Raw genomic sequence first — 13,103 nt, forward strand, 5'->3', positions numbered from 1 at the left:
GTGGCCTTGCAGATGTCAGGCTGGTCTGCAGGGATTTGCTAAACTATGGGAGTGGGTGCCCTTGGCGTTCCACTCTTCTCTGTCCCATCTCTCTAGCTGTGGTTCTCAGCACTCTCCTCACCGGGGGCTATTGACTGCCTGGTGGGAACCCACTTTCTTGCTTGCTTTCTCACCTTCTTTTCGGTTAACACATTTTGGCTTCAGTACTCTCTTCACAAAGAACTTCTGTCATTGGCAGCCACAGGACACACTGCTTCTTCTCTTGCCAGCCTGAACCAGGTATGAGATGCCTTGTATCTCTGACATGCTCCTTCTTGGCCTTGAGTTCACGTACAGCTCAGGTAGGCTGGCGAAAGCCCCCGCCCCCAAGATGTCTCCAACCTAAGCTCCAGAACTGTAAATAGGTTACCCTATATGGCAAAGGTAAATTTGCAGAGGTGATCAAGTTAAGGACCTTAAAAGATGGAGATGATCGTGGATTATCTGGGTGGACTGGGTGTAATCACAGGGGTCCCTAAGAGATGGAGGGGCAGGCAGAAGTGTCAGACATGGACATGTGATAATGGGAGCTGAGCTTGCTGTGACGCCCCCCCAGGCTTTGCAGATGGAGGAAGGGGCTACAAGCCAGTGGGTGCAGTGGCTTCCAGAAGCTGGAAAGTGCAAGGAAGCAATGCTCACTAAGGCTTCCAGCAGGAGTACAATCCCATCCACACCTTGACTTTAGCCCAGTGTGACTCATTTTGGACCTCTGACCCCTGAAACTGTAAGATAATAAAAGTTCGCTATTTTAAGCCATTAAATGCATGGTGACTTGTTATAGTAGCAGTAGGGAACTGACCCACTGGCTAACAGTCTTTAAGCACCAATCAGACACACCAACCAGCAGCAGTCACTGAAGCAAGGTGCTATATGGACAGAGTCAGCAGGCAACCCTAAGTTTGATCCCAGCTCCTCCACTTCCTGGGACTGGAGCCTTGGGTAAAGCCACTCCACTTCTCTGAGCCTCAGTCTCCTCATGTGAAAATGGCAAAATAAAAGCACAAGCCTGAGGTCCGCAGCTTAGTTAATAGTCTTGTACCAGCATTGATCACCTGCACCAACGTTAGGTTGTTACCATTAGGGCACCTTCTCTACAATAATGTCCAATTTGAATATACTTATTTCTTTCAGTTAATTTTAAATTATTTAAAAAAATTTTAATCACTACCCTTAAGGATACGGTCAGAACCATAGGTGAGTTCTTGGCATGCCAGAGCCTGCCAGAGCCGTTAGATGACACACTACCTTCAGAAACATCCCAGAGAAAGCCCCAAAGATACACTTTCTTCATGGGTGATCCCATCAGAAACACTGAATGTGCAAGAAGGAAAGGACGCAATACTGCTCAAGATCCTTGCCAGGTTTGGGTTGTATTGAAATAAATTAGTGTCAGACACAGCCCACAGGAAGAGAGATGGGTGCTCATGGGGTACCTTCTTCTGGGGGAGCCTTACTGGAAGTGGTCTGCATTCAGCAGCCTCTTGGACAGCTTGAGACTTGCTGGCATAGCCCCTGGATACCAGGGGTTCCTGGGCCTATAGAGTTTAGAAAGCACTGGTGTAAGGCAGTGCTCCACACGTGTGCTTTCAGTGCTGTCATTTATGCCGTCCTAGAGATACTGCAGAATGTGAGGGGAGCTCCAGGAGGAGGGCCCTGTCACCCCACTAAGCCTCAGCTCCAGGCACACTAACCACGCTGTTCCCCACCCTCCCAGTCACATTTGGCCCTCGCCGATCCCCACCCCATCCTTCCCAAGCAGAGGCACAATAGGGCCTCTTCATCTGGAAAAATGTCACCCCTTTCAGCTGCTCTCCTAAGTCACCTTCCTCAAGCTGAGTGAGCCAATCCTCCTTGGGGCCCCCGGTCCCACCCTGGCACTCAGCATGGTAGACCACAGATGGTGGGGTCCTCAAGGACAGAGCCCAAGTCTTGGCCCCCCAGCTCCTGAGCCAGGGACTAAGGGAGAGCTGAGCCCCAGACACTGCAGAAGCCTAATTCAGGAGCTCTCTTCGGGGCCACCTTTCATTGGTTGCATTTAATAGGTGAGGATCCAGGAGTGAAATGAGACAGATTTCTATGTATGGCATGACTAATGCAGGGGCTTTTTATTGCTGATTACAAAAATAGCCCACATGTGTGGACGCCCCCTAGGGATGGATGATATCATGCCGGTCTCTGTGGAGTCCGCTGAATTTTGGGGAGAAGTCACATTGTTATTAGCTATTTTGACTATGCAGAGGGAGGAGTCCTTGGTGAAGGGCGAGCCTATTATCTTCCCACCTTCCCCGGTCGCAGAGGCTGCAGGTTCCACTAGCAAAGAGCGAGCACCCAGTTACCTGCCATCTGCTCCAATCCTGGGGCCTCTGAGAGCAGCAGGTTGGCCTCTGCCTCCTAGGAGCCATGCCATGGCCATCCTGATACCAGTGGGGCTCCCCATCCATCTACTCTCAGAGCAGAAAGGAAGATGCTCTCCTCGGGGGCCCTGTGAGCAGACTGGTGCTCAGGGATCTTCCCATAATGCATCTCCCACCACCGCAAAGGTGAAGCAGGTGAAGACCTCGTCGGAAAGCCTTGGCAAACACCAGTTCCAGCTCCACCGAAGAATGGATAATCACACGGTGGGGTCCCTGCTTTAAAAGAAACTTGGTCATGATAGGGGGCGTGCAGCTGTTCTTCATTTTCCTCCCTCAACTAATGGCTTAAAATGCACATTCTCTGCCACTTCCAATAGACCTGGCCGGGTTGAACATATTTTCCCAGATAAATCAATCCCTGGCAGCCATCCCCCAAGATGAAAGGGGGGCACCAGACTAAACAATGTTTGTAGGAAAGATAGGAAGTGAGCTTGCTGCCCCAGGGTTGTTGGTGGCATGCACATACGGTGGGACGAGGGAGCTTGTCCCTGAGGAGAAGCCCCGGCTCCCAGCGTTGCCGAGGGATGGCCCTGGTGCTAGATAACACCATCCCACCTTTCTGTGTGTCTGCCCTGTTCCACCCTGCATCCACCAAGGATGAAGCAGGGGACAAGCTCTAGGAGAAAACACTTGCAGCATGACTCTCCCCATCCACGACTCATAACTACCGCTACTCTTCGGATGGGACTTCACGTGGGGGTGGGGAGCTTGGACTTGGAGCCATGGACCTGACTTCCAGACTCAGCCCCTTGCCAATAGGTTGGGTGACCCCAGGCAGCTATTCTGCCTCTTCTGGCCTCCTCTTTCTCCTGCTTTTGCGGAGATGCAGCCCCTGGTCAGACCACCTCGTGGCCGCCCCCAAAGGAGCCGTTGCCCAGGGCCCTGCTAGGTCCTCACTGGCCAGTATTTCGGCATGGTGGGCCTGGAAGGACCCTCAGAGATCAGCTACTCCCATAGTCCCATTTTACAAAGAAGGCAACTGAGACCCAAAGAAGAAAGGGATTGGCCTGGGGTGCCCCCAGCCAAGAAACTACTTCCTCTCATTTCTCTCTTTTTTAAATTAAGCATTTTATTTGAAGTAGAGTTACACGCGGTTGTAAGAAAAAATGCAGATCCACATGTACTCGTTGCCCCCAGTAAGACAGATCCCATTTTCGCAAGTGAGTCTGACATGGGGGAGGGGTGTGTGTGCATGCGAGTATAGGGCAGGAGGGAGCTAGGAAACTAGAGAAGGCTATTGTTCATTCAAAGCCGGATCTGATATGCTTTATTCTAAGCCAAAACTGCAAAAAGAACCTTCCCTCTCTTTTGCAGCCTCCAAGACTATTGAGAAAGTGAGTTCTGAGTGGCCCGTTGTGCCCATTTACCCAGTTGGCTCCTCCCAGGCTTTCTCCCATCTCCCATGCCCCTCCCTGCTCCTATCCCCACTTCCCTCCAGGTGAAGAACGGGAGGCGCCCCAGATGGAAGCTGCTGGACAGGTTCGCATGCACGCGGCAGGCAGTTCCTCCCCACTCGGAACCAAAGAGGCCCACTTGGCTGCGAATCAGTGGTTTTCTGCAGAAACATCACTTCTCTCCTGTACCCCCCACGCCCCCGGCAGGGACACCAGTGATTTACATTGCCTGTTGTTCATCAACAAGACCAGCTCTTAACTGTCAGGCCTGGATAGTCAAGCCTGATCTTTATTTTCTCTCAAATTCCTATGTGCCAGCAAGTGATTTGAGTTCATCCTGACAAATGACAGCACTTAAGAAACATTTTTGGCAAAAAACAACAACAACAACAAAGAACCAGTATGGTCCTCTTTTCCTTGAGGTGAATATGCAGAGTCCCTGTGATAGCCTCTTGAGTATGTGTATTTCTGGTTCTCGGAGCTAGGGGCAGTTAGCTTCACCCAACTTTTGTATAATCACTGTCATAAGCCAGCTCCTAAAAGAGGCTCCAAATAGTGCACCTAATTTTGTTAAGTGTTCCTCAGGTAAAGCTTTTTCCTTCCCAGTTGCAGTGAAAGCTGAAAGCACACTCCAGGGTAAAACAAGAAAAGCAAGACGACCAGACCACTGGAGTGGGTGGCTGCAGGGTGCTGTCCCTCACACACACAGACAGCACCTCTGAGGAGGCAGAGAGGTATTTAGAGAAGGAAACCAGCCACATTCATTCCTCCTGGCCTGAACAGTCTAGGACAGTGCTGTCCAATGGAACTTTCTGTGGCAATGGAAATGTTCTTAATCTGTGTGGTCTAATATGATGGGTACTGGCCATGTGTGGCCAAGGAGCACTTGAAATAGGGCTGGCGCAATGGAGGAACTAGATGTTTAATTACATTTAGTTTTGACTTAAGGCAAAATAGCCACATGTAGCCAGTGACTACCATAGCAGGAGAGAGCAGGTCTGAAGCCAATGCAAACCCAGAGCAAACCCCTTGACATCTTCCCACCCTTCCCCTACTCTATGCCGCCCCAGCCCCTGCAGTGGGTGCTTCCTTTCTGAAAATGCTGCTCCATAGCTTCCTCTTGCCAGGGATTTGGTCAAACCTTAAACACAGCTCCCTTTTTATAGACTGAGTCAAAGGTGCGGCCCAGCCTGGCCAAGCATCTCTTTCTGGGCACTGGGGACCCACCGAGCGTGGTGCGTCCTCGCAACTGATGGTGGGCTGTGGTAGATGCTTAAGGTCCAGCCCCGGAGTCGGGGGTGTGTGGCCTTACTCTCAGATTCAGTCTCCCGCGACCCTTAGCTACAGTCCATAGGACTTCTCCCAGTGAGGCTGGGGGTGCCTTGCTCACAACCTAGGAAAGGGGAAGTGTGTACAGAGTTGAGGGGAGTGGGGAGAAGACGGGGAGAAGCTTTAGGCCCCCTTGTAACCCAGCCCTGGGTCCTGCGGAGGAGGCTGAGAACTCCAATTGCCTTGGGCCAAGCTGAATGGAATTATCAGACAATAGGTCACAGAGAAGTCCCCTGGATCTCCGAAATCACAGCAGCTCCTGCTGGTGCCTTATCTAGCAGGATTGATTGAGTGCAGGCATGCAGCACACAGAAGGTGTGAGATGGCTCCCCACAGGAGCCTGGTGTCTGCAGCCCAGGCCACTGGCATCAAAGCAGACAACTCTATCCTTACTCAGGAAAGGAAGGGAGCTTGACCAAGGCAGGGCCTGCCTGTTTCCACCCCATGACTTCCCAGACCCCAGGCCAGCCCACGTAGACCCCTCACTCCGACCAGGGTGCCCAACTCTGGCCTGGACCGTGCAAAGCCTGGGCTGGGTGCTGGGGGAATGCGTGAAGGAGAGAGACCAGGAACCCAGGCGTCCGAGGACTCTGACTGAGCAGTGTGGACAGGAGGGTGGGCACGGAGGGGGAAGGTGGCTCCAGAGGAAGCGTTGGAGGTGGACCATAAGGTGTGAAAGGGTTACAGACTGGAAGGAAGAGGGAATCAGGAGTCAGCCAGATCTAAGCACGAATCCCAGCTTGGCCACGTGGTAGTGGTGGTTGGGCTTATGTTGTGCGGCTGACACGGGGAACTGGCAAATGCCCCTACTCCACACCCAGCCATCCTCAGGCCTCGCTACAAAGTAGAGTTTCACATAATTGTAAAAGAAGGGTAGGCTGCCCCAGACCTGGGAAGGCAAGGGCAATCCAGGCCAGGGCGGGGCAGAGAGAAGTAGAGGCTGCTACGAGGGGAGTCTCAGGTAGGCCAGAGGGAGTAGATGAAGTCATGAGAGAAGAGTCTGGGCCCACAGGCTACACAGATCACAGAGGCCTTCGGAGGTCACATCTGGCTTGGCACTGAGCCTCCAGGACGCAGGGGTTGTGGAAAGCTTTGAGCAGGGAGCAACATGGTCTGAGCTGTGCTAGAGCAGTACGGACAGTGGGAAATCAGGAAGAGGCTTGAATGGCTCATTCTGCCAGGCCACTTGGGGAGAAGCCCTGGGAATCCATAGCCCTGCAAAACTCCCAGGGAAGAAGAGCCAAGTGGAGCCCGCCTTTGTGGCGATGTGGTCAGCTGGGGAGGATGCTGGCACAGCCGAGCCGCCGTTGGCAGAGAAGTGGCACCAGGGAGCTGCTGGTCCCCCGCAGCCTGTACCTCCTGAACACCAGAGGAAAGTGCACCGTGGTTCCCGCTTCTACTGCAGGCTTTCTCTTATGAAATTCGGGGCCTAGTGAAGTCTTCGCCAGCACCCCAAGCCAAAGGGGACCATGGGCATCTGACTTCTGCACCGGACTTGGGCTGCTGGAGGCAAACTGAGTGCCCTCTGCAGTTCTCTCTTGTGGGCTCTCTTTAGAGAATCCCTCATGGGAGGAGAGAACTGCAAGGCCCCACTTCTCGGAGGCACAGGGGCAGGTGGAGGCAGAGGTGGGGATCCCAGCAGACTGGGCCCTGGCACTGGAAAGAGACGCAGATGGACTGGTAGCAGGAGCCCCATGGCAGGCGGTCAGGGAAACAAGAAGTAAGTTCAAGAATTGGGTCCCGGGCTTAGACTCTGCCTCCCTTCCTGCCCCATCTCCCATCAGAGGCCCTCTGCTACTGCTTAGCACCAAAACTTCTGCCTCCTGTGTTCCAACTGCCCAAGCATAGGCTATGTTCTGCCTCAGGGCCTCAAGACTGGGAACCCCATCTGACAACATGCCAAGTCCTGTGTGCAAATGACGTAGGAGGCTATGAGAGCCTGGGCAGGTGTGCAGGGAGCAGCCTGTGGGAGAGACTGAAAAGGCCTCAGTTTACGTGGCACGAAGGGCTGGGGGCCAGGAAGCCTGGCAGTGCTTGAGGCTCTAGAAGATACTGAGGATGAAACCGAAGGGACTTTAGCCTCATCGTTTCCCTAAAAAGTGCCCTTTTTAGAAATTAGCACTCCCATTGGACAGCTAAAGACAGGTGTTCCTGGGGAACTGTCTTCCTCTGCACACCCTGTCTGGGTAGAAGGTCTGCAGGCAAGCCTGCAGGGGCCTGCATCCTCAATAGGCTTGGCATGATGCCCACATGGCATGAGCTCTTATACTCTGGTAGCAAGGCATGCATTTAGGGGCTGCGAGAGCCAAGACTTTTGATAGGTCGCTGGGGAATAGGCCTCACACACATCTAGAATGTTCTGGTTGGTGCCGAGGTATTTTGTGATTTTTGTCTCATAATCAAATCATGCAGCCAAAAATACAAGCAGCGTGCCAACTTCTAACATGAGTATCACTTTACCCTGGTAACAAGTATGATCACTTAAGAAGTAAAATAAATAACACATTTGTGTACCTGCTTTTTGTAAATTCCACAAGACACACACAGACTGAGAGCTTGTCAGAGAGGGAGGAGACCTAAGGGATCTTAAGGCCAACCTCTACACTTTTGGGATGGGGGAGCCAAGTTCTAGAATAAATGAAAATACAGGAGCTTCCTTTGAATTTGGATTGTACCTTATCATTTACAAAACCTTCATACCATCTCTTGAACTTTCGTTTCTGCTGTAGGAGGCAGGATATGCAGTGGGTTAAAGCAGGTAATCAGGAGTCAGACCCCATGAGTTAGAAACTTAGTGTGTGAGCTGGGGCAAGTTCTTAATCTCTCTGAGCCTCAGTTCCCTCTTCTGCAAAATGGAGACAATAATAGAACCTATCTCTTCAGGCAGTTGTGAGCATTCAATGAAATAACACATAAGATGTGTTTAGAACAGTATCCGGCACACAATTGGGACTAAAAACGTGTTGGCTATTATTTTTTTTGATCTTATCAGTAGCCACAGAGCCTTCTGAAGTGAGAAGAAAAAGATCATGAGCCCATTTGACAGAGAATCCCTCATGGGAGGAGATAATGGCAAGGCTCCCTTTCTCAGAGGCACAGGGATAGGTGGAGGCCCCCTCTTTCCAGAACGTTGAGGCTTAGGGAGATACAGCGGTTTGCTTGATTTTCTATAGCTTGTCAGTGGTAGAGCCAGGAATCAACCCCAGATCTTTACACTATGCCTAGAGCCCTTTCAAATGTCAGACTGACCACATCCTGTGAAGACCCCTCCTACTTGCTCACCACTTCATTTATAAATAAAATCAAGGAAACACCTCTCTTTTTTCACCCCAGTTGCAGTAAGAAAAACACCATTAATATTCATACTTCTCTACAGATCTGAAGTGGCTTCCAATGCAAACACAGATTAAAGAGAGTGGTGGAACCTAACTTTTGAGTGGCAGTTCAGAAACATGCAGAGAAGGGAGAGGTCATTTCACTGAGCCGCTGGGTAAGACCACAGGCACCCAAATCTTGGCTCTGAGCTTCCTGGCAGTCAGAGCACAGGAACGATGGGGCCAGATTCTGACCAGCACTGTCAGTAGGAAAGTTTCTGGATTGAGCATCTGAAGTGACCAGGGATGGCAGGGGGTGGCAAGACGGTGTTACATTATTCCTAAATCTGACCCATGGCTGGGCTGCACAGGAAGAGGAAAGGGAAGCCCATACTTGCCCAAAGTCTCCACCCTTGGGATGCCATGGTCATGCAGACCCAGGCCTGCCCTGGGGACACCTGTGCTGGAGATCTCAGAGGCAGCTGGGTCATACCAGCTGTCCCCAGCAGAAATACTTTTTAAGGTAGGCGTGTGACAGGCCAGGCCCAGCAGGGCTGCAGAGGTCAAGGAGCTGGAAAATGCTCTCTCAGGAGACGGTCAGGCCAGAGCAGCAAAGAGAAGGGGGCTGTTGGCATCAGTGAGGAACAGAATGGAGTTGGTTTGAAGAGTGGCAGGAGCTCTGTCCTGGTCTGAACAGGCAGGTGTGCAGGGCTATAAGGCTCAGCAGTTCTCTGCCCCAACACATGCACCTTCCCTCAGCCACCTGGCCCCTGGATGCCCAAGCACCATTTCACCCATGTCATCACTGGGGACAAGAAGACACTGAAGAGCTGGAGAGCAGAGACTTGGGTGCCTTTTAAAAGCACTGCTTTGCTCCCCAAACTCAGATGGGTGATGTTCTGAACCCCAGTACCTCAAAGAGTGACTGTATTTGGAAATAGGGCTGTTGCAGATATAATTAGCTAATTTAAGATGTGGTCATACTGGATGGAGTAGGGTGGACCCCAGTCCATTATGATGTGTCTTTATAAGAAGAGGAGAGAGATACACACAGTGAGAATGCCGTGTGAAAATGAAGGTAGAGATGGGGGTGAAGTCAAGGAGCACCAAAGACTGCCAGTAAATCACCAGAAGCTAGGAGAGAAGCACGACACAGAATCTTCTCATAGCCCTCAGAGGAAACCAACCCTGCCGACCTCTTGATCTCAGACTCTGGCTTCCGGAACTGGGAGACAGCACATCTCTGTTGTTGAAGCCCCCCAGTTCATGGTACTTTGTTATGGCAGGCCTAGTAAACTAATATACATGTTTGCGTGTGTGCGCGCATGCACACACACACACAACACCACACACACACACACACACACACACACACACCCCACACACCCTTTTTATCGGTACAAATTCCCTTTTCCAGTCCTGCAACACAGAGGAGACACATGCCCTAAAGGAGCAGGACACATCAGGGCTTGAGCATGTACGAAATATTAGCTGGGTTTAAATTAATTTCCCATTAAAAAAATCAACTTCCCATTCATATTTTACACCGATGCAGATGCATAATAAAAACAAACATCTACCTTTCTATAAATGCTCTACAGACTCAAAGGCGCCTTCACATTCACATTATTGCTTAAGTCCCTGTCACCACAGGGTGGTGGGTACTGCTGTCTTGAGCGTGCAGGAGAAGAAAGGACAATCCACAGAGGTGGGAGGCTATAGGACTAGAAAGCAAGGGGCAGAGTACAGTCTCCTCTCCGCCAGCCCCGAGTGTGAGTACTCCCGAGCTCTGGTGTGGGGGCAGGGCCGGGAGAGGGCAGGCCTCATCGTTTTAAGAAAAATCCACTTAACTTCTTAGCGCTTCTCCGTTAGTGTCTTCCCAGCCAGCTTGATGGCATTCTGCCTACTTCAGTTCTGATTATCTTTGCCACCTTGGAACTACATCTTCCTTTCCACTGGTTCCAATTGTCTTCCTAACTTCATCCTGGGACAATCCTCTCTCCTAAGTGGGAAACACTTGACAGGAATCAAAGCCCTTTCATGTTCTTTTTCTCATTTTTGACTCGCTGAGCTCTGAGAAGGCAGGCAGGGCACATGCTCTTTCTCCTTACCCTTGTGGCAAAGAAAGGGGAGAGTGGTTTCCCATCATTACTAAAGTAGTTCAGGTTCAAATTCCAGTTTTCAAGTTCAGTGTTATTTTTATAGCAATGAGTTTTGATTATTGAGCATCTACCTGAGCCAGGCACTGCCCTACATGCTTGGTGGACATTCTCCTTGAACCTTTCCATCTTCCAGATGAGGAGATAAGACTGGAGATAAGAGAGGCAACCTGCCCAAAGTCAGAAGGCGAGTACATGGTGAAGCCAGGATGCAACCGTAGGTCTGGTTACTCTGTAGCCTGGCCAGACACCATCACCCAATGCTATTTCCTCTGGGTCACCTCCAGGGATGAAGACTTGAATAGTGGCCAGGCTGACAACTTGTTCCCAGCCCCACAGTAGATACTTGTAATGACTGGCCCCAAATGCCCACTACCCAGCTGATACATCAGTAATCCATGCAGGAAGTCCCCTGGCTCAGGGCCCAGGTCCTGAGGGCTATTTAGAGACAGTCTCAGTCCCTCCTTGTAACTCCTGAAACCTGAGGGCCAGCTCTCTTGGGGCCTGGTGAATGGCAAATACCTGGGAATGCTCCAGTGATACCTTCCCTCTTGCCCACAGCTGGCCTGGGGCCCAGCTGGCATACACCACTGCCCTGTGCAGGTGACAGGAACCCTCCCAAGTGAGTCATCCTTAGAACTTTTCTGGGCTTGACATGAAAGGGTCCATAGAACCAGCAGTCATTCTAGCTTAGGACACCTCTCAGTGCTGAGAGGGGCTAATAGAGCTGGTAACTAGGGTTGGTGGGAGTGAGTGGGGGTGGCACTCAGTAGCCCTACCTGCTGAAGTTGGTGGCACAGCTCACCCACCTGTGAGCTTAGCCTTTAAGAGCTTAGCCTTAAAGAATGGTCCAGGAGGAAGAGAAAAATCTTCCTAGAGGAAAAGAAACCATTTTCTCTAAGAATTGTAAGCTCTGGAGGTTTGCAATGGAACAGCACAGATGCCAAAATAACATGCTGGGGAAGAAGGCAGGTGCCAGGCTAAATAAAGAAATGTGAGTACATACACAGAGAACACGCTCCTTTATTTCCACCGGGAGGCACATATGTATATTAATGAGGATTTTGAACGCCAAGAAATCAAATAATGACATAAACATCACAGTAAACACCAAAACGCTGGCGTTGGCTGCAGTCATTTACTATGGAAGGGGCAGAGGACTTCGACTGGCCCCTGCTCTGCACCCCTCCGAAGTTTCAAAAAAGACAACTGCTCTGCTTGTAGGATTAGAACTTGATGCTCTGTAAGTAAGAGAAGCTCTTGGCTTTGACCCTTGATACTGTAGAGAAGCCCTAGGGAAGCATTGCATGGGCCAAAGGCACAACAGCAAGGATGTGGGCTGGGATTCGTGTTCTGGGCAAGGAACTCTGTTTTAAGTCTTGAGGCAAGTTGACTTCCTAATCCCAAGGGGAGCGCATACCTTCGGATGTGGTAGGAAATGTGGTAGAGAAAAGGAACCTAGCAGGGCCAGCCTCCTCACATGATCCACACACACAAGAGAAAGGATCCTTAGTGCATGACCTGGGACAGTGTGAGTGTGAGTGGCCAGATCGGCACAGATAGGCCAATTGCATCAATGCCATGCAATCCTGATTTGGGCCTGTGGTGGATATCTATCTCTTTCTGGCTGCCCAGCATCTTAACTCCCCTTCCTGGGGAGTCTGAGGAAGCTGAAAGTACCAGTTACTTTGCTAGCTTCCTTTTGGAGCTGGGGCACAGTATATCAATTAGATTTTGAGTCCGTGTTAATGAAGACAAGCAGGGCCAGGAGAGAATCTGCCACAGCATCCCATTTCCTGGAGCAACTATACCTGTGGTGCCAGAGGCCATCAATGATGATGTAAGTGGACAAACTACATGGTCTACCACTCAGTGGTGCTAACCGAGGTGCCAGGCTGGTTCTGTACCATGATTTTGTCTGTGGATTTGACCATATGGCCAATAAGCCTGATTCTCTAACCCTCCCAGCAATTCTGTGAACTACCCAATATCTTTCCTATAAATTCCTTTATCTAAAGGCCCCAAATGTTGCATTTATCTTTCTGATTCTGTGTCCTTTCAGACCTTGCCCCCATAATGCTTACTCTTATTAGACCTTTAATATTTTAGAGGAACTATTCTTTAATGTTTTAACTAGAAGTTTTATTTTTCTTTAGTGGGAAGGCTGATCCTCCATTATCTAAAAAGGAAGCCTCAACTTTTCAACTCTGATTTCCCCATCACGGACAGGTAGCCATGAGCCAGGGATTTACCTAGCCTCTAGTACAGATCTTACCAATTTCTTTTTCACTGTCCATTTATCATTGTAATAGGAACTTTTTGAGTAAATGATCAGGGTCCAAATATATCTCTATATCTTCAGCACTTAGCACAGTGCCTGGCTCACAACAAATACTTAGGAAATACTGTCAGAATGAGTGGAGTATTTAGGCTGTGGTTCTTAGGAGAGAGGAG

At 50.5% G+C, this 13,103-nt stretch overlaps 1 long non-coding RNA gene across 2 annotated transcripts in view; it reads right to left on the reverse strand.

The window, feature by feature from the left end:
- LOC148162953 (uncharacterized) overlaps positions 1–13,103 on the reverse strand; it is a 254,528-nt gene that overhangs the window by 71,039 nt on the left and 170,386 nt on the right. Inside the window, exon 3 of one of the 2 annotated variants that reach the window (XR_015769418.1) lies at positions 10,372–10,602. The exons of the other annotated variant lie outside the window; for it this stretch is intronic. This is a non-coding gene — a long non-coding RNA (uncharacterized LOC148162953). Of the gene's footprint in view, positions 1–10,371; positions 10,603–13,103 lie in introns of those variants that run through there. 2 annotated transcript variants of the gene reach the window in all.

Source organism: Eumetopias jubatus, unplaced genomic scaffold (genome assembly GCF_037043125.1).
Source record: "Eumetopias jubatus isolate StellerSeaLion01/CBP00866 unplaced genomic scaffold, mEumJub1_p1.0 scaffold_11, whole genome shotgun sequence".
Taxonomy (NCBI): Eukaryota; Metazoa; Chordata; class Mammalia; order Carnivora; family Otariidae; genus Eumetopias; species Eumetopias jubatus.